Source organism: Manis javanica, chromosome 2, assembly GCF_040802235.1.
Source record: "Manis javanica isolate MJ-LG chromosome 2, MJ_LKY, whole genome shotgun sequence".
NCBI classification, from domain to species: Eukaryota; Metazoa; Chordata; class Mammalia; order Pholidota; family Manidae; genus Manis; species Manis javanica.
Genome location: NC_133157.1, coordinates 21,985,773 through 22,006,363, shown reverse-complemented (window position 1 = coordinate 22,006,363; position 20,591 = coordinate 21,985,773). Strand labels below are relative to the sequence as shown.

The following is a 20,591-nucleotide window of genomic DNA, read 5'->3' as shown; positions in this document are numbered from 1 at the left end:
TGCCACGATCCCTCGCACCTCCCACCTGCACCCATCCCCTGGGAGTTGGGATCCGGCGGGGCCGTCGAGCGACCTAAAGGGCGCTTACACTCTGTACATGGGGGGAGGCGGGGAGGTGGAGGCCTCCCCCGAGAGCACAGGGTCACCTGGGAAGGGGTAAGCCAGGCCTTAATCAAACGTGCCCAAGCTCGAGAACTGGGCGCCTAGGCAGGGCTGGATTCCTCGAAAAGGCCCCCCACGCTCCCGAACCCCAACCCCGCGAACCCAACAAAATGCTGAGTAACGATGACCCCCAAGTAGCTCTGCGTGTGCCCTCCTCCCTTTCCAGATCTTATCGCGAAGGTTTTCTTCCCTTCCCTCCTTCGTTCTTTCACTTTGACCGACAAACCCGCCGCTCCAGCGTGACACAGCAGTTTACAGAGGCAGAGAAGGCCGGGAGTGACTGGGTTTTGAGACCAGACAGCTGCGTGCGGACGTAAGTGCGGCGGGAGTGACGCAGTGGTGACCCCAAATGGGTCCTGACCTCCCGGTGCCTCAGTTTTCCTTTCTGTAAAATGGGAGTCATGATGGTCTCTAACTCATTGTAATGGTGTTTTCACGGTTAAATAAAGAGCTTAAAGTGATTAGGACAGTGCTTGTCACGTAGTAAGCACTCAATAGTTTTAGCTGTTGTGAGTACAAGTTAAGATTGGTGTCGTGGGGAGTGGGGGCTGGGGGGCATGTGGAGCTTGGCGATCTTGGCACCAGTATACACAGCTTTGGGTTTTTTACCAGTGGTTGAGCCTGGAACGGAGAAGTGGGGCGTTTATGTTGACCCAGGGATGCATGTTTACAGGTTGGGTGTGGCATGACTGGGGATTGTTGGCAGGTATCGTGAAGCCTGGAGGGCCTGTTAGCAACTGGAAGTGGAGGTGGAGAAGCTGTTGAGCTGGAGAGAGAATGAGAAGCAGAAGGCTGGAGGTGGGTTATATTGGGGTGGAGTGTTGGATCTTGAGTTTTCAGACAGGAGCAGCTCCAGATGAAGCTATATGGAGGTGTGATTGGCTGGGATGGTGAAACTGCATCCGGGCTTCCTCCAGAGCCTCTGGCTTCCTTTCTGCCCTTTCAGAGAGGAAAGGTGACGACCAGAGGTTTCGCACCTATTGTGCAAAGTTTGTAGAGGGTTGAAGAGCACAGGGCTCTGAGTAAGGATATAGGCAAGGGACACATTATAAGGACAATCTTACAGAGGGAGGATGTACTGGCCTGAATGCAACAACCTTCTCATGGGAAATAAGGCATATTGATTGGAGTAGAGACGAGGCCGTATGGGCTACCAGGAGCAAAAGACCTAATTTGCATTTCTGCTGCTGTGTCTTTGGCCCAACTTACATCCCAGATTCTGGCCCTGTTTATTAGTTGGTACATCTTCTGGGAGATGACAAATAATTGAGATGTAGGAAGGAGAGGTACAGACCTCCAATGACCACCAAACCATCCTCAGCTGACATCTCTCCAGGGACCTTCTAGATGACCAGTGGCTCAGCTGGAAAAGGTACTGACTCCCTCCCACCTTCACAGGACCCATATAGATTGGATACCAGGAAGGCTACAATTATACAGAATAGGGAACTGGGAAGCTAGAGTGTATGCAAGAGCCCGGACTGCAGTTAGACTCCTTGTCCTCATCCCCACTCTAACTACTTAGTAGCTGGTAATTCCCCACAAGTCTAAAGAACCTTTCTGAACCTCAGTTTCCTCGTCTATAACATGGGGATAACAATACCTGTTATTATAAAGGTTGTGTGAGCTAAAATATATGTAAGGTGCTTAGAATCATATCTAGCACACAAGTAAATGCTGTATGAACTGTGATCATAGGCTGTTGAATGGTGAAATCCTTCTGGAATGATGGTGAACGATGACACTCAAACAGGTGTCAAAATCCTAAGTAAATTAAGTAATCAAGTGTCCACTAAGAAAGAACTGAAACAAATTGCAGTTCAGGGAGGACAGATTCAAATAGCAAGCCAAGTTGTTTTTCACTAGGGATCAAACATCAGGGTTTTTGAAGACAAAAAGGGAATGCTTGTATTCGTTACTTACAAGGAAGTTTGATTGGTGTTGGCAGCAGAGAATAATCTTGGCTGAATATAATTGGTTACTAAAGCCATCACTAATCAAAAGCCCATTACTCTAGCAAGTTGCAGGGGTTCCCGCAGAATCCTTGAAATATTTGTGGTTTTGCCCAGTTCAAAGTTCATGGTCCCACCTTTGAGGAGGTGCATAAGGCTCACCGCATTACTGCCTCGTGACTCCATTAAAAAAAACCCTGACATAGTGCCTCCCTTTTGTATCACCTTTCACACAGGAAATTAGTATCAGTGAGCTCTATAACTTGAGTCTCAAAGGAAAAGGATTTTTTCCCCCTCAAATAGTGGAAGAAAAGTGGGCTAACCTGGCCCTAAAGAGCAAGGTCTCCCTTCTTCAGGGACATGGGAAACTTGAGTCCTGAGGATTCCACCTGTGGCAAGGAGGTAACATTATTTGAGGAAAGTGAAGTGTAGGGGAATTGTTTGGGACTGCCCAGTGAGGGAGGATCCTTTTGTGCAGTGAGGTAGGAGTGATGGGAAGAGAGGGGGTGATGTAAAGGCCTACATTTGGGGGGTTGGTTCTATGTATTAGAGCTCAGTTGTAAGGAGAAATGCCAGCTCAAACTGACTTAAAACAAGAAGAGAATTAGTAACTCCTATTACCAGGAACTATAGAGGCTTAAAGATGTCACAAGGGCACCATCTCCAGTTTCATTCTCAGAAGGCTCTCCACCTTGTGTAAGACAAGCCAGGCAGCTCCAGGCTTAGGTTCTACCAGTTTAGTATCCCTGAAGGAAGAGCATTCGTCTTCCTTGTTCTAGAACATGTCCTGAAGGCTTACCTTCACTGACTGAGCTAGGAATGTGAGGTGGGGTGGGTGTGTATCAGCCTTACTTGAACCATTTCAACTAGGAGTGAGGAAAACCAGGGGATTACCAGAGAAAGGGAAAATGGATCCTGGACAGGTAAAAATAGTTCCATGTTGTCAAGAGCAGAAACAAGTAGTGGTGAGCTTGTTCAGATTTCTGGGTCAGCTCAATCTGAGGGCTCCATGGGGGACTGGAAAACCAGGTTTCCTGGCTTTTTTCTACTTGCAAATTTGAAGAAAATGCAGTTCTAGGTCTTCCGAAGCAAGCTTTTCTCAGACCACAGATTTCTGTCAGTGTGGCTATTGACCATCTCATTCGGCATAGCTGGGTGTATTTAAGATTTAAGTATGCAGATTGCTGGGCCACACCCAGAAAGACATAAAGAGTCATAGTCCTTTGAAGTAGGTCCCTGGAATTTGCATGTTAAAGAAGCATCCCAGGTAATTAGGTATACTAAGATTTGATAGACTGCCCTGGGCTCTTCAGAGAGAGTCCAGCCTCAATTACGGTTGAAGACTGTGTCTAGCAAGAAAGTTGAGATGAGGACACAAAAGAGAACATGGGAAATGATGTAAAATTAAAACCTCAAAATACTGTGATAAAAAAGACAGTCAAGGAAAAGGAACAAATACACATGTGTAGAACAGTCATTCAGTGCCAGGCCTGGAGCTGGGTGTGTTGCATCATTATTCCCAACATCCCCAGCAGATAGGTATTATTGTCCCCAATTTATAGAGAAGAAAGTCTAGGTTCAAAGAGGATATCTGGTCGCACTAAATACACACCCATTCTTATACTCTATTCACGAAAGAGAGGAAGTGCCAGCACAGTTTTCAAGCCAGCCCATCCATCCACATATCTTGAATACCCCTCATCTCATCAGTCTAAAATAAAAAAAAATCCTAACATTCCTTATGCTAATTTACATATTAACTATATAACTAATATATGTTAATTTACATAATATATAGCTAAGAACTATAAGAATATTTGCAGAAACTCCCTCTGGAACATCAGTTCCTATGTGAGGATTTTCAAATGCTAATATAAACACACCAGGAGTGGACTCCTCATTAGGGTACTTCAAATTTAACTTTTTAGATTTTAAAAACTAATGTACATATAAATATATATTACACTTTCAAGGGTATTTTAATGTAAATTTTAAACAGTATCATAACCCCTGTGAATAATATATGCCACATACCATTGCTTTTTACATCCCAATCTGATAGAATCATCCCCCATCTCTCTCTCAGACCCTTTCCCTGTGCACCCTGCTGCATTCAGCAAGTGCCAATATATTCTTGACTTCTTCTCAGATGTTTCTTTTGCCTTAACTGAAACTTCAGCTCTTCTCAAATGTAGGCTCCATGTATGTCAGAGCCAGGACGTCAGGCAAATTCTTCCCATTGCCGCTTCCAGGCTCTTTCTCCTTTTGGAATCCCTTGGGTATCTCTATTGAAGAAAAAAAAAAAAAAAGAAAGGAATGAGGGGAGGAAGGAAAGAGGGAAGAAACTTGATCCTTACCTCACACCGTATAACAGAATTACTCAAAATTAACTGTACAACTATACAACTTCTGGAAGATGATGTGGATAATCTTTGCAACCTTGGGGTAGGCAAATATTTCTTAGGCAGGACACAGAAATCACGAAGTATAAAACAATTAAAAATTTGACTTCATTAAAATTAAAAATTTTTGTTCCTTAAAAAATGTTGCTTAAAAAAATTGAAAAGGCAAGTCACAGACTGGGAGGAAATGTGTTCAATGCATAGACCTAAAAAAGGACTTATATCCAGAATATATAAAGAACTCTTACTCAATAAAAGACAAACAACTGGTAAAAACATGGCAATTGATTTGAACACACTCTTTTCAAAGGAAGATAATATGAATGACCAATAAGCACACAGATAGATGCTCAACCTCGTTAATCATCAGGGAAATTCAAATTAAAACCACAATGAGATAACACTTTGCTCACACTATCTTGGTAAAATTTAAAAGACTTACAACATCGTATGTTGGTGAGATTGTAGGTTAACCAGAAATAGCTTGGATACATTTTGATAGCATACAAGAACTTTGGAAAACTGGTGAGTTTTTTGTTTTTGTTTTACTTTTTATGAAGTGAAACATACCTTTAACATATGGTCTAATAATTCCACTGCTAGGTATTTACCCCCCAAACATTAAAACACAAATCTACACAAAGACTTGTATATGAATATTCATAGCAGCTTTATTCATAATAGCCCCAAACTAAAACCACAATCTTTATCAATAGTGAAATTCTACTATTACTATTACTGCTGCTACTAGTGACAATAGGATCTTATCAGTAACAAAAAAGGACTACTTATATACACAATAACATGGCTGAATATTAAAAACACTATGCTGAGTGGAAGTAGCCAGATAGACTACATTCTGTATGGATCCCCTCATAATGAAGTTCTACAACAGCTAAGAATGATCTATAGTGACAGCAAATCAGTAGTTTCCTAATGCTGAGGTAGGGGGATAGCACAGAGGCATGGGGAAATTTTTGCTGGTTGTATGGATCTATACATTTTTCACAATTGAGGCACTAAAAATGGGATGTAAACTATACCCTAAATAAAGTTGATATAAGCAATAAAAATATAGAAAGCATAATCCTTTCTAGGCACAAAAGCCATCCCTAAGATATTAAAATACATTTACAAGGCAACAAAGATGGGATAAATTGAAACATTTAGTCAGTGCTCTAATTTTGGCCACGTAAGTTGTAAGTGTAGCTAATTGAAAGAGACAATGCATGCAAAAGTAGATATTTCTTTAATAGTTGTTGTAGCCTTCATATAGGATATAAAATGTTCAAATATACAATCTAATTGGGTGACCTACCATACTTACCATAAATTCAGAGACTTGGAGAATCACTGAGGGAAAAATACAAGTAAGTAGAATCTGATAGACTACCTTGGGATAGTCTGCTCCATCCACAGCTTAGAAAGGTAGGGTAAGAATCTTCATACAATAAAATTAGGTTAAAGGTAAGATTGTTCTCACCACTTCTATTCAACATTGTACAGCAGGATTTAGCCAGAGTAATTAGGCAAGAAAAAGAAAATGCATCTAGACTGAAAAAGAAGTAAAACTGTATCTGCAGATGACAAGATTCTTGATCTATAGAAAAATCTTAAATATCATAAAAAATATTAGAATGAGTAAGTTCAGCAAGCATGCAGGATATATGCTCAGTATACAAAATTTAAAAAGAATGAATTATTTATATATAAATTTAATAAAAAGTACAAGACTTGTACAGTGAAAATTGCAGACCCTCATTGAAAGAAATTAGAGTTGAATAACTGGAAGACATCCCATGTTCATGGATTGGAAGACAATATTATTATGTCAACATTTCCCAAACTGACCATAGGTTCAATATAATCCCTATAAAAATCCTAGGTGCTTTTTTTTGCTGAAGTTGACTAGCTGATCCTAAAATTTATGTGTAAATGTAAGAGACACAGACTAGCCAAAACAATCTTGGAAAAGAACAAAATTAGAGGACTCATATTTCCTAATTTCAAAACTTACTACAAAGCTGCAGTATTCAAAAACAGTTTGGTACTTGCATGAGGATATATATATAGATTCAATAGGATAGACTTGAGAGTCCAGAAATAAACCCATAAATTGATGGCCAATTGATTTTCAATAAGAATGCAAACCATTCAAAGGTGAAAGGATAGTATCTTTGACAAATGGTACTGGGACAATTGGATATCCACATGCAAAAGAATGAGATTGGAGTCATACCTGACATCATTTACAAAAATTAACTCAAACTGGATCAAAGACCTAAATGTAAAAGATAAAACTTTAAAATTCTTAGGAGGAACATAAGTATAAGTTCCTGTGATCTTGGATTAGGCAGTGATTTCTGAGGTACGACACCAGAAGAAAACAATAAAAAAATAGATAAATTGGACTCCCTCAAAATTAAAAAACTTTGTGCTTCAAGGACACTATCAAGCAAGTGAAAAGACAACTCGTAGAGTGGGAGAAAACATTTGCAAATCATATTTGATAAGGGACTTGTATCTAGAATACCTATAGAATTCTAACAATTCAACAGTAAAAAGAACTCATTAAAAAAATTGACAAAGCATTTGAATAGACATTCCTCCAAAGAAGATACACAAATAGCCAGTAAGCACATGAAAATATGTTAGACATCATTAATCATTAGGGAATGCAAATCAAAACCACAATGAGATACTACTTTACACCCACTAAGATGGCTAAAAAACAAACAATAGCAAGTGTTATTGAAGATATGGAGAAATTGGTATGCTCATATACTGCTGGTGGGAATGAAAAATGGTGGAGCTGCTGTGCAAAATAGTTAGGCAGTTCTTCAAAAAGTTAAACATACAGTTACCATATGATTTAGCAATTCTATTCCTAAGTATGTACCAAACAAAGCTGATAACATATGTACACACAAAAACTTGCTTATGTTCATAGCAGCATTATTCTTAATAGCTAACATGTGGAAACAACCCAAATGTCCATCAACTGGTGAACAGATAACAAAATTTGGTATATCCATTCAATGGAATATTATCTGATCATACAATGGAATGAAGTTATGGTATATTACACAACATAGATGAACCTTGAAAACATGCTAAGTGAAAGCCAGACACAAAAGGCTACATATTGTATGATTTACCCAAAATGTCCAAAAGAGCAAATCCATATATTTAGTAAGGTCATTAGTAGTTTCCAGGAGCTAAGGTAGAAGGGGGAATGACTACTAATGGGTATGGATAATGATGAAGATTGTACAACTTTATGAATATACTGAAAACCACTGAACCATAAATCAAAAATGGAACAAAGAAATGTATTCTGCCTTCACCAAATCATCAAATATAAATAAGAGTGCTCTGCAAAATTATTTTTAAAAAAGAAAAAGAAATAAAAGCCCCTTTCACAGAAGCCAGTTTCTGTAATCATACTTGGGAAACCTTATCTTTCCAAAAGATGTGAATTAATGTGGGTATAATATCTTTGCCCATTGCCATGCATTACTGGTCAAGAACCAAGACTTGTCAGGAGGACAACTTGCTTATCTATAATCACTGATCAATCAGAAAGAACATATTTTTGATTAGCTGCTCCTTACCTACATGAACGTTTGTGTGCCGGATCATTCAGTGGCATGATCTATTACCAATACAACTCTGCACCATTATTCTTACAACTAAGTAACCTTTAAGGGAAGGACACCAATCCCACAGAAAGGATCCAACTACTTTGGATTCTTAAGACACTAAACAAAGTAAGAATTTGATTGAAATGCATGATTGTCCAGAATGTCTAATTTAGAAATCACTTGACTACAAAGAAGTAATTAAGTGGTCCATCCAGTACATTCAGAATTATTTCTGATGTTGTCCACTTTGAGTGCACGGTCCAGGTGTCAGAAGCCAAGCTGTAAGTACATTAGCAGTTGGGTTTTTACATTATGTTGGCCTTTACCTTGTTTTTTTATCATGACCCTCTTCTCAGGGAAACAAGGTTAGTCCTTTAATTAGACTCTTTATCAGCAAAGGGGAATTGGAGAGACAACAACATTTAAAAATGTATTATTGTAAGTTACTTTTACCAGATACGAGGTCATCTCTGTTTTGCTCACAAAGGGTATCTTTACTTCAAAATACACTTGGAGTTTCTTCATTTCTACTTCTATGGCAACCGCCCTGGTTCAGAGCCATTTCTCCTCTCACCTGGACCAGGTCTATGCTCATAACTCATCTCCCTTCTCCCTTGTTTTCTCCCCTGTAATCCCATTCTTCACACAGCTATATGTAAACCGGAGCACGTCATTCCTTTACTCGAAACTCTCCAGCAATCCTTCCATTGTTCTCTGAAATAAAATGAAAGTCCTGACCATGGCCTCAAGTTCATGCATGATCTGGTCCTCCTCCATGCCACAGCCTCATCTCATGCCTCTTTGGCTCTCAATCACTCTATCTCCAGACACACCATGCTTCCCTTGGTCCTTTCTCAAGCACGTTCCCACTTAGAGGGCTTAGAGGAGGTATCTGGTCACACCTCAGTCCCCTTTCATGAATGGAATCAACAGGAAAGAAGACACAGGAACCAGGCCGTCAAAAAGCAAAATGTTAGCATTATTCCTGAAAATGTTGGGTTAGAAAACAGACAGATATACAGCTCTAATCAAGCTTTCTGGGGAGTCAACAGTTCTTTGGAGAAATACAAGGACTGACGCATATGTGTTTCGTTTCTACTTATTTCAGGCCCCTGTTTTATTTCTTGATGATTGCAGAAACTAGTGAATACTTTGTCTAATAATAAAATGGCATGTTTTGTGGTATCAGTTTCTGTGTTAACACAATTCTTAAACAATTGTAGAGAGTCTGAGCTTTTTCTCCCCTTTGATTTATCACTTTTGCAATTTACAGAAAATTTATTGCAGTGATACTCATATTCACTTTCTCAGGAAACACATTTAGAAAATTATTGGTTTGGAGAAATCTGATATCTGAATCTAGCACTTCCCCCAAAAAAACAAACCAGTAGGTCAATTCCATTCAATCCTGAGTTGAGGGCAGGGTTTTGTGAAATAAGACATATTGAACAGTATTATAAAAATTATTCATAGACCTCAAACCGATACAATGATAGCTAACTTTTAAACATTCCTACCTAAAAACAAACCATGGGCTCTTACTAGAAAATGTGATTTGACCACCAAACACTTAAGCCAAAAATGAACTGCAAGGTGGCTGAATTAAAAGGCAATTTGTCTTGTCAGCTTTCAGATTTTGGAACAAATCACACTCTTCAGAAAAAACAAAAAAAAGTGTGATTCCAGAGTTGCTTGTTTTGGTAAGGCTTCCCAGACTCCTTGGAAAGCAAATATACTACTACTATGTTATAATAATACTGTAACAAGTGCTTTTCTGTATTGGTTCCTCCTATTTTGCGCTCCCCACAATGGCCATGTGAGTCTCTAGGGCAAATAGGAATATTTCTTTGACAGGGGAGGAGACAGAGGCGCCATTGTGAGGTGATTTGCCTGACATTACAGAGTGTATAGGCAGGAGACCCCAGATAAGATTCCGCCTAGTCATGATCCACAAGTCAAAGGCCTCAGTCCTAGTCCGGCTGGGACTCTTCTTTCTTCAGGACAGTCTCACACTTGCATGTAGGGGAAAAGCCAGTTACAGCAGGTAGAACTCTGTTCCTGGTGACAGGAACCATACTGACCTGGAAAAGAGAATCTGGCAATTCCAGGGGATGGTGTGGCGTCAGTCAGGGCATGGTGAAGGCCAGGTAATGTCACCAGAACCTAGTTCCTCTCTGGGTTCTCATCCTCTGAGCTGCCCTGGTTTCCGACAAGCCTCTTCACTATGGCAGCAGTTTAGTTGCTGCAGTTCCAAACCGAACTTCCTATCACTTCAAATCCAGTGACAGAGCAAAAATGTTCTTTTCCCAGGAGTCCCAGTCCCACTGGCTGTGATGGAGAAGACCAGTCAATAGAGCCACAGAGTAGAGCAGGCTGAGGTCACATGCTCGCCAGCTCTGGCCAGGCTGGAATGGTGAGACATAGGATCCTGTAAAGGGAGACTTCAGGGATCCCACTGGCTTCTTTAGCAGGATGGCAGACTTTAGTTTTACTGTCCCTCTCAGATGGCACACAGTTTGGGGACAATACTTTTCTATGCAGAAATCGGGATATAAGAAAAGGGATAGAACAAAAATCTGCCCCCTTTTATTTTAGTAGCATTCCTGTTTGAAATTGTTAAGAGAATCTTCCGATTTGGCTTCCAGAGCCATGCCAGCAGCACCAGCTATGAGGAAATGAAACTGGGAGAGGTCAGAGAGGCTGTGTCCAGCTTACAGGCACCACATTCAACCTCAGCAAACAGCCTTTATTATCACTTAATAAACCAGGAGCCCAACAGACCCACTCATTCCTGGTGTGCGTGCAAGGCAGCAAACTCCACACTCTAGAACCAAGATACTTCTTTCATGATCTAGACAAGAAAAGAAATGTAGTGTTTCTGGTCTATAATCATTAGTGTAATTGAGTCATTTCATTATGCTACCCAATGGCAACCAGTGAGTCAGCATCAGCCCCTGATCCAAAGGGAATTCAAACCATGAAGACATACTGTTTTGGGAAAGTAAGAAGGTTAATAGGAATACAATGTAAATCAGGAGCCAATAAGTATTAATGCTTTTATGCTACAGGTTTTTAATGTATTCATATTGTTAAATTTAATAATAATGAGATTATTTATATGAGAAATTTATATTTAGTTTTATTGGCCAGGATAAGATAAAGGAAAGGAAGAATACTAGTGTGGGAAAGGTTTTGTCTACACCCAAATTTTATGATCCTTAATTTTTAAGTCATCTAATATTCCAGAATTGTTTACATTTTACACTTAGGTTAGTTGAAGCAGGAGGCATTGTGTGAAATGAAGCCACTGAAAAAGCCGAAGCTTATAAAAAAATTCTGTTCTCTAGGGCCCAGACTTTAGAAGGCAATTCCATGCTACTTGTGATTTAAAAGTGATCCTTTTCCTCTGTGTGTTTCTTACTGATATCAGTGCTAAAGGACAGGTTCACATTTTTGTAGCAAATGTTAAGGCTCAGAGTTGCAAGCAACTGAAGCTTACATTGTATAATATGCTTTCACAGAATTTCTGGTAATGAGGCAGAACGTGGCATGGAAACTGAGTAGGAGCAAGGGAGGGAAGTAGCAGCCTGGACCACAGCCAAACACAAGCCACAGACCCACGCTGGTGGGAATCCTGCCACTGCCACTGGAAACGATGCCATTGATAGGGTTGTTGGGTCAAATACAGATTGCCTAGTTAAATTTGAATTTTAAATTAATTATGCATGAGTTTTCTTTTGATAGAAGTGTATCTCATGCAATATTTGGGATATACTTATACTAAAAAATTACACTAAGAATTGTTAGCTTTTTATCAGAAATTCAAATTTAACTGTACTTCCACTTGCTCAACCTGGCAACCGTATACTGGATGTACCCCTGCTATTACCACTGCTGTCCCTGGACACCAGCTACCACACCATTCAAATGGATTTTCTTGGGTCATTGCCTCATGGGTTCCAGAAAGAAACTGACTGTAATCATTATGTGTGACTGGGGAGCCTCTGTTATATGCCCCCTGCTCGAGCTGCAAGGGAGGTCAGAAAGCTGGTGGTGTTTCCATTGTTAGTGGAAAGTGGCCTCTGTCCTCCACTAACTCTTAAATTTCTCATACATAGGAGTGGTGCAGTAGTGAGAATTGTGGGAGAGAAAAGAGAAATGCTTACCCTGCATTCCTTTTAGCACACATTCCCTTCTTTCTCCTTGTCTAGTGGCCTATGGGTTGTGGGTCAGGCATGATAATGTAATTCTCTTAGCCAGCAACTGGCTCAAGAACCCAGATCTAAACCAGTTGCAGATGGCACCCCCATGGCCATGAGGGATATTTCAGGATTAGGCACATGATCCAAACTGGGCTGAGCAGATGAGAAGGAAGTTCTCTAGAAGATTCTAGAGAAAGTTACCTTATTCCTGAGACTTGTATTAAAAAATGATCTCATCTTCCTCCAGTTACTGTGTTGGGTACTTGTGAGGCCTGGAAATCCTGCACCATTTCACTTCCAGCCTAAGATAAAGAAAACAAGGGCCCAAAGCAGCATGGTGATTGTGGCAAAGTCGAGCTGAAACCTCTGGATTAAATCTCCCCATGCCTGTTTCACATCTGGACACTCAGTTATGTGCATCAATATTTTTGTTTGGCTTAAGCAACTTCAAGTTGGGTGTTCTGGTACTTAGAGCCAAAAACAACCCGACTGAAAAAAGGATTCATGAATATGAGCCACTTTTGTAAGCTTATCTTTTGTTGCATTCTGAAAGTTAGGATAATGAATTTTGATTGAGCTAGCAATTATTGCTATTATGAAATTGTGAGGCCAAAAATTAGTATTTAAATTAATGCAATACAAACTAGAGATCTGCTTTATTAGGCCAGGGAAAGAAGCGGTTTATGATTATTGCCAGATTCTTGCTCTTTTTGCGTGAGTGCCCTGAGGATGAGCCAGCCTCTCAGGGAGTAGCCTCTGAGGAGAGAAACGTTTAAATTCCTGGAAAGGCCTGCAGTATAAACATAAACAGTATTTTAGAAAACATTACCCTCTGTCCTCCTTTCTTCATGACGTGGACAGCTGTTGCTTCGGCCTGCCCAGCAATGCCCCCGCCTTTAATAACACCCTGTTTTACCTTTGCAGAGCCCTCTCTCCTCCATTCCTTGTAATCCTGTCGGCAACAACCTTTCAGGGACCACAGATGTTCCCTACCACAAGGCCTAAGGGTGTGTGTGGACTTGAGGCTAATCAGACTCTCCGTAAGAACTCAGCTTGCTAGGGGAGTAATACAGGAGGGAAAATCACAGGAGTCATTCCTACAGGGACTCTCCCTGGGTCCCTGCTCCTGAGGTCCCTGGACATGACTGATTCCCGTCCTTTCTGAAGCTTGATTCTAGGGCCCCCCAGTAGCTTTGCTGCTGAAAACCTTAGCCACGCTCACCACCAAAACAATCTTTGAACCAAGCCTTTACTTAGGAGTTACATACTGAATTTTTACTAGGCATCTGTGAATATAAGCCTGATATAAACCTGTTATTAATAACTTCTACCATGTGCCTAAATTATCATAGAGTCAATTAGCAAAAATGTTATTGGGACTTATTGGAAGTTAAAATGTATATTTAAGATTTATTTTAAAAGCCATGAATGTAGCATTTATTGTTTGCTTACTTGTCCTTATCATCTAGTGATATAAATACTATACTTATCCCTATTTTACTGATTTTGAAACTAGAGCACAGAAAGGTTAAGTAACATGCTCAAGACCACACAGCTAGTAAATGACAGAGCTGTGATTCAAACTATTCAAACCAAACAGTCTGACTCCAATCCATGCTCTTAGCTACAGTGAAAAACCTGGCATCATCAGAATGCCGAGACTTAAACTATAAAATCAACTTCTAATGAATAAGATTACTTGTATGCAAAAGCATCTTGATAAAAGTCTTCCAATCCAGAAGAAAGAAAGATAAACAGAGTTGGCTGAAGCCCCTGAGTTCCAGCTTTCAGTTTTTGAGCCAAATGAAACCTGCTTAGGCTTTCCAGGAAAAAAAAAAATCCTCATCTAATTAATTAGCAAGCACGAACTAAGTCCAAACACCTGCTACTGTTTTTTTTCCCCCCCCACTGTTGCCAGGTGCTCCGTGAGCACCCATAGGTCAATAAGTAATTACAATGAAGCTGAATATAATTAATTATATAACTTCAGCTTATTAAGTTTATTTCCATTAAAAGTGCCCCATAAAACTGGGATATTTTAAAGGATGCTATAGAAAATGGGAAGCTCCAGGAATAAAGCTTTTTTTTTACATTTGACTCAATCCTGAGTCATGTCTCCCATGGTGTGAATTCTCTAATATCGCCACTATTAATTACCTCTAGTAAATATCTATGGTGTTATCCACCCATTCGTTCAACTAAATGTATTGAATACCTGCTTAGTGCCAAGCACTGTCCTGGGCACTGGGATTACGGTGGTGAACAGGCAAGTGAAAATCCTCACCTCTTGCTGCTGGTGCTGTGTGTGTGCAATGCCACTGCTGCACAATTGGAAAAGCCTGAACTTCTCCCAGCCCGATTGTTTTCGTTACTGTAATGAGCTCACCTGAGGACTGTGCTGAGTCTGGTATCAACTGGCCTGTTCCTTCAGAGGTGCACTGTGGCTAAAGACTGCCTGGCAGAGGCGATACCATTTGCCCAGAGATAATGATGCATCATCATTGCATGTCCAGGACTTCACAGGAATAACCCATGCACTTCATACATCCTGACATGCTGAATCCGCACAACCGCCTAAGAGCTGGTGCCCCAGCTCCTGACACTGCTGTCCTGGACGCCTCCTTTCTTCTTCATCCCCTGTCCCAAAATCATTCCCTTCCTGCTGTCCCACACCTTGGATGTGAACTTGCCTGAGGACTGTCATGACTCACTAGTTTGAAAATGGAAAACCAAGAACCAAGGGATTCTTTTCAAAACATCAAGCAGTCTATTACATCAGCGGAGTTCATATCAGAAGGAAAATGGGTCAAGGTTGAAAAAACAACTCACAAAGATCTTACTGGTAAAACAAGAACTTGGGAAATGATGCATATAAGCAAGAATGGACAGTCGACTGACAGTGTGGCTGTTACCCAGCGCTGCAGAGAATCCTTCCTGCTGAGTAGAGCATTCTGGTGAAGCAGCTCCAACCAGCGGTGTGAGGCTACTGCTTAGATGTCCCCACAGGTGTCACAGATGACAGAGAAGGCCCAGAAGCAGCTGTTCCTTGGGAGCTTAAGGAAGAGACTGGTTATAAAAGTGATGTTGCTGAACGTTCTCCAGCTATATTTATGGATCCAGTCTTGTTCAAACTGTGTGCACACATTGAGACCATAACTATTACTGGAGATGATGCTGAAAATATAAGGCCTAAGCCAAAGCCAGGGGATGGAGACTTTGTGAAGTAATTTCTTAACTAAAGAATGACCTGCTGAAGGCACCTGATACTCTGGTGGCTGAATAACATCTGATGGTGGGTGCTAAAGTCTGTTCTTGGCTCTGAAACATGCAAAATGAAGCCATCTGAAGTGCCCTTCCTGAAATCATAAAGGCCAAATGATAGTGGCCATATGTTTTTGTAAACAAAACCACCAGGCCTCTTTCACTTAGACTTTGTATTCAGCTTAGTTTCATGCAGATTTGAAATTAGCTTTTTCATAAAATAAAAGCAACACAGAATGCAAGAAATAACAAAAATTTACCAATGCACCAATTTTCGCATCTTAACATCTCTGAAATCGAAGAGTGTCATAGAAGTCATAGGTTCACATAGGTGCTGTCAGCAGGGAGGTGGTTGTGATGGGGATGTTGTCTACAACATCACACTTGGGCATGGCTGTTCATGTTTTCAGTATTTCCATTCATTTATGAGCATTGTTCATACTGTATGCTTTACTTGTTGTTTTTATCTTCCTGGATTTTGCCTGAAACTTTCTGTTGACACCTGCTGGTCAAATAATCTTGCAGAAATGAGTGCAGGGGCATGGAAGAATGTGTCCAAGGTAGGCTGGGAGCAGGAGGGGCATGTGTCGTGGAGTGCTTCTTTGGGGAGTGCTGCTTGGCTTATCTTATTGATGGAACAGAGGACATTTTTGTATGGAAAAATCCTCAGTGACAAGAAAATATTGTGTTCTAGACTCATTGCTAGACTTGCTTTTCCTTAATGGTACATGGTGTGTTTTACAATCAAGTGTATTTTAAAATCAATAAAATACAGAATTATTATGCCCATTTTAGAGAGGACAAAGTAGACACACAATAATGTGACTTAACTCTTCCAAAACCCCTTACAGCTATTAAGTGGCAGAGCCAGGATCATATCCTGAACTGTGTAACAGTTGATACAGGGTCTAAACACTTAACCATTGTACCTTGCTATTTTTTGGTATTCGTGCAGCTGATCGAGGAAGGTTATTGCAGCCTTATTTACTTAGTGAACTAACTGTTTCTTCGGATGCCCCTGGGAACAGGTCCAGTGGTGAGCAAGGGCTTGAAGCTACCCTCACAGAGCACAAAACTTAGTAAGGGACTAGGTCTTAATCACCTAACAGCAAGAATAAAGGTACAGCTGCAACCGTGCAGTAACAGGAAGGAGAACTATCTAGTGATACTCAAATGTAGCATGTGGCCCCTTCTGTAATCTGGGAAATCCGAGAAGGCTTCCTGGGAGACTCCTTTGAGCTAAAGGTGAATAGGCAAACAGGTTGGAGGGAAGAGCGCTCCAGAAAGAGGAAACAGCATGCGAAAGGCTAGCACTTTCCCTGACTGAAAAGAAGCCAGAGCGGCTGCAGAGTGTGTGTGGGAGGGTGGGGTGTGGAGGCGGAGTGTCAGGAGATGAAGGAAGAGAAGCAGGTTGGGGTAAGATCACGCATGGCTCTGTAGCCGTGTTAAGGATTGGAGTCTTCATTCTGAAAGCAGTGATGCTCCTAAGAAGTTTCATTGTCCCATTTAGTGTTCTCTAGCTCTGTTTCAGTCGATCTGAAACTGTCCCGAGGCTGATTCACTCTCTGTGGACAGGAAAGATTTATCTGAAAGCCCTTAATAAACACCTCTACATGTAGAAGGTACAGTTATTTCCTCTGCTATTCGAAACAGTTCTCTTTGCTTGCTCTGGCTCAAAATATGATGAAACTTACTCATAAATAAGGGAGATTTAGAACCAAATTTAGATATGGTATATGGTTATCTCAGTCTGGACTGCTATGAAAATACCATAGACCAGGTAGCTTATGAAAAACAGAAATGTATTTCTCTTACTTTTGGAGGCAGAAGTACAGATCAGGAGGCAGACATGGTCTGATGAGGGCCTTCTTCTGAGTTGCAGGCCTCTTCCATCCTCACGTGGTGGAGGGGCCTGGGGAGCTCTGTGGGGTTTCTTTTATAAGAGCACCACCCCCTTACATGAGGGCTCTACCCTCCCTCAGGACCTAATCACCTCCCAAAACCATTACCTTTGGAGTTAGTATTTCAACAGATGAATCTGGGGCGGGGGTGGGGGTGGGGGAAGCAAACATTCAGACCGTATCAGTGGTTTTCCAGATTTGTGAATCATGACGTATAAAAAGATGAAACAGTTTGCCCATGTGTAAACAAGTGGCAGAGATGTATGCAATATAGCGAGATCATATTATTCCAAAGATGATTTTTTTCACTGAACTTAGGACGTGTCTTGCAACGGAAGACTGGTCACACACTCACGGTCAGCTTTTCTTTCTTGGTGATACATAAAAATAATACCTTTACAGTTAGTAGATCCAACGAAGCAGAGTGTACGAGTCAAGTTCCTAGAAGAAGAGACTAAAACATTATTGCATCATGGTTTCTGAACTTTACTGAGGGTGATCTTTCAAAAATGGGAGGGAGTGAAAAGCAGGGGAGGGGAAAGGCCAAGAGGAAGCAAAGTCTTAGGTCAGGACCAGCCTTGTGGCTGATACATAGGAAGTGGGATCTCAAGAATGAGTGTCAGCGCAGTTTTACCCCCTTGAGGCAAGGGACCTTTTATGCCCCCAAATTAGTCATTAATTATGGGCTGCCTTTAGAGGAGTTATAACCTCCTAGGCAAAGGGGCCCCATCAGCCAAGGGTAATTCTCAGCAGAAGGAGGCAGCTGGAGCCATTATCCGCCAGTAGTCATGACAACTGGGGGTTGGGGATCTCCACTTGGTGTAGGAGATCTTGGGGGACGTTACTTTCGTCCTGCTCAGTTTCACGGTTACTGTGCCCACAAAGGAAAAACCAGCTGCGTTCAAGAGAATACCTGCACTCCTGTTATGGTGCCATTTAAAAAGTCCTCAGCAGTATCCTTAGGCCAGACTCAATACCACGTGTCTAGGGCAGCTTCTTCCAGTTCTGAGGACGGGTCAATCAGGTGCTGTCAGAAGCCACAGTGCCCTAGGCACAGAGCCATGCTGATCTGTGGGTGGCTGGTCTGGGTCCTAAGGGAATCCCCAGACTCTTAACATCTGGGGAGGGGTGGGAGGGTCAGCCCAGAGGGGGAGCCATAAGGTGGAGGGTGTCCTCCCTGCCCCTGCCCCACGGGCTCAAGTCTTGTCCCCCCTCCTAGCATCTTTTTCTCTACACCACACTTCCTCTACATGATCTCTAACTTTGGACACTTCTTTCTTTCCTTTCCCACGGAACTTAAAATCAGGGTTAGGAATTTGATGTGTTACCACTTGGTTATATTTGCATTTTAAAGACCACTGGGAGAGGATACTGTGTAGCATAAGGAAATGAGTAACTATTGCGGTGATGTAAGGCATCTGGAATGCTTTAGATGAAGCAACCTGGAAAAGCTCCTTATACAAACTGTAAGCAGGGGGTGACTGAATAACATGACAGCAGGGAAAAGTTGGGATGACCTAATGCCGTTCTCTCTCCTTGCAATCCAGGCTGTTACTCTTCCCTAATTCTCTTCTCTCTCCCTTCCTATGCCTTGGCTTTCTCTGCACAAAGGAGTGGGTGGGTGGATGGCATTCCCAGGCCCAATGAAGGGCATAGACAAGGATGGAATAATTCTAATATATTGATTTTCCCCATTGCAGTGGTAATAACAGGAACACCAATGACAACCAACAATTACTGAATGTTTTCTAGGTATCAGGCACCTTTCAATGCCCAAGGCTTGTAAGACATGATCAGTGGGCTTTCTGGTTAGTAAGAGCTGAACCTCAACCTTTGGATCCTTTTTACCTGGATTGGCTTTGAGTACACATTTGAGCTGACATAGAAATGAATGCTAAACTGACGAGAAAGAGATTTTGACCAACGTAGCCTTTCCTAGACTTCGATTTAGCCCTGGGGAGAATCTGGAAGGAGATGCAGTAACAGACTAGAGGGATGGGAACCTGAGGACACAGAGCTGGAAGGGAGCTCAGAGACCACATGAGTCCAACTTTCTCCTTATACAGGTGAAAAAACTACGTTCCAGGTAAACTGTTCAAAGCCACAGAGTCCCAAGAAGAGAGGGGAGGAGGTGACACAGTTATAAATGCAGGTGCCAATGACGACTTGGCCTGATTTAAATCAAGGTGTTTTAACATGGAAATACAAGTTTAATAATAAGTATAGTTCAGCTAGGAACAACTGAGGACTAAGGCTGGGGAATGGCTCCTATGTGGTGAGTATCCATCTGCTGAGGGGATTGTCAATCACTCTTTCCTGGAGATGCGGGCAAGAAAGGTATGTTCCCAATGGGGGGTGCCTGGGATTGGGGCACATTATCCTATAAAACATCTTAGTGGGGTGCGTGGGAAGAGCAACTTTTTATGCCCAAACTGTCCTTTACTATTTTAAGAAGGAAGTGACTTACTCTATTTGTCTAGTGTTTTTCTTATCTGCCCAAACATAGTCCATCAGTGATTTATGAAAGACAGTGTATAGTCCACTAGTCACCTACAAAGGCTAATTTTTGTTCATTCCCTGCTATGCTGTGGTTAAGTATCACCAGTTTTATTAAAGGCACTAAAATGCTGAACATTTTAAACACTTTGGCCTCCGGATGTCTGTAGGATGATTACTCTTCATTGCACATCATATTGGAGGCTGCTGGAAGATACAAAAGAAGAAAAAAATAGATAAAATGGTTCATATGTTCAAAGGGATTACAATCTGGCTGGAATGATTGAAAGAAAAAACATCCTCATCTTCATCACCATCGTTACCCACCCTTGAGCCCTTGCTGTGAACAGGTGCCATGCAAAACACTTCATGGACATAATTCCATCTAACACCAGACCTGTGGGATACTAGTGTTCCCTTTAATACTGACCTTTTGGAGGTACCTGTTGTGATCTGGTTTACATATGAGAAAACAGAGCCCCAGAGAAGATCTCAGGCCTGACAGCAGCTGAGTCATAACTGCAAACCCAGGTCTGGCTTCCCAGCAGGTCTGACCTCCCTCACTGCCCAC

General features: G+C 41.4%; 1 long non-coding RNA gene and 1 pseudogene across 2 annotated transcripts in view; both read left to right on the top strand.

The window, feature by feature from the left end:
- Positions 1–78: 78 nt before the first annotated feature.
- The window catches only part of LOC140847162 (uncharacterized), a 32,805-nt gene continuing 12,292 nt past the window's right edge, over positions 79–20,591 (top strand). For both annotated transcript variants that reach the window (XR_012126850.1, XR_012126851.1), the window contains exon 1: positions 79–475. This is a non-coding gene — a long non-coding RNA (uncharacterized lncRNA). The remainder of the gene's footprint in view (positions 476–20,591) is intronic.
- On the top strand, positions 12,565–15,645 carry LOC108391713 (ADP-sugar pyrophosphatase pseudogene; annotated as a pseudogene).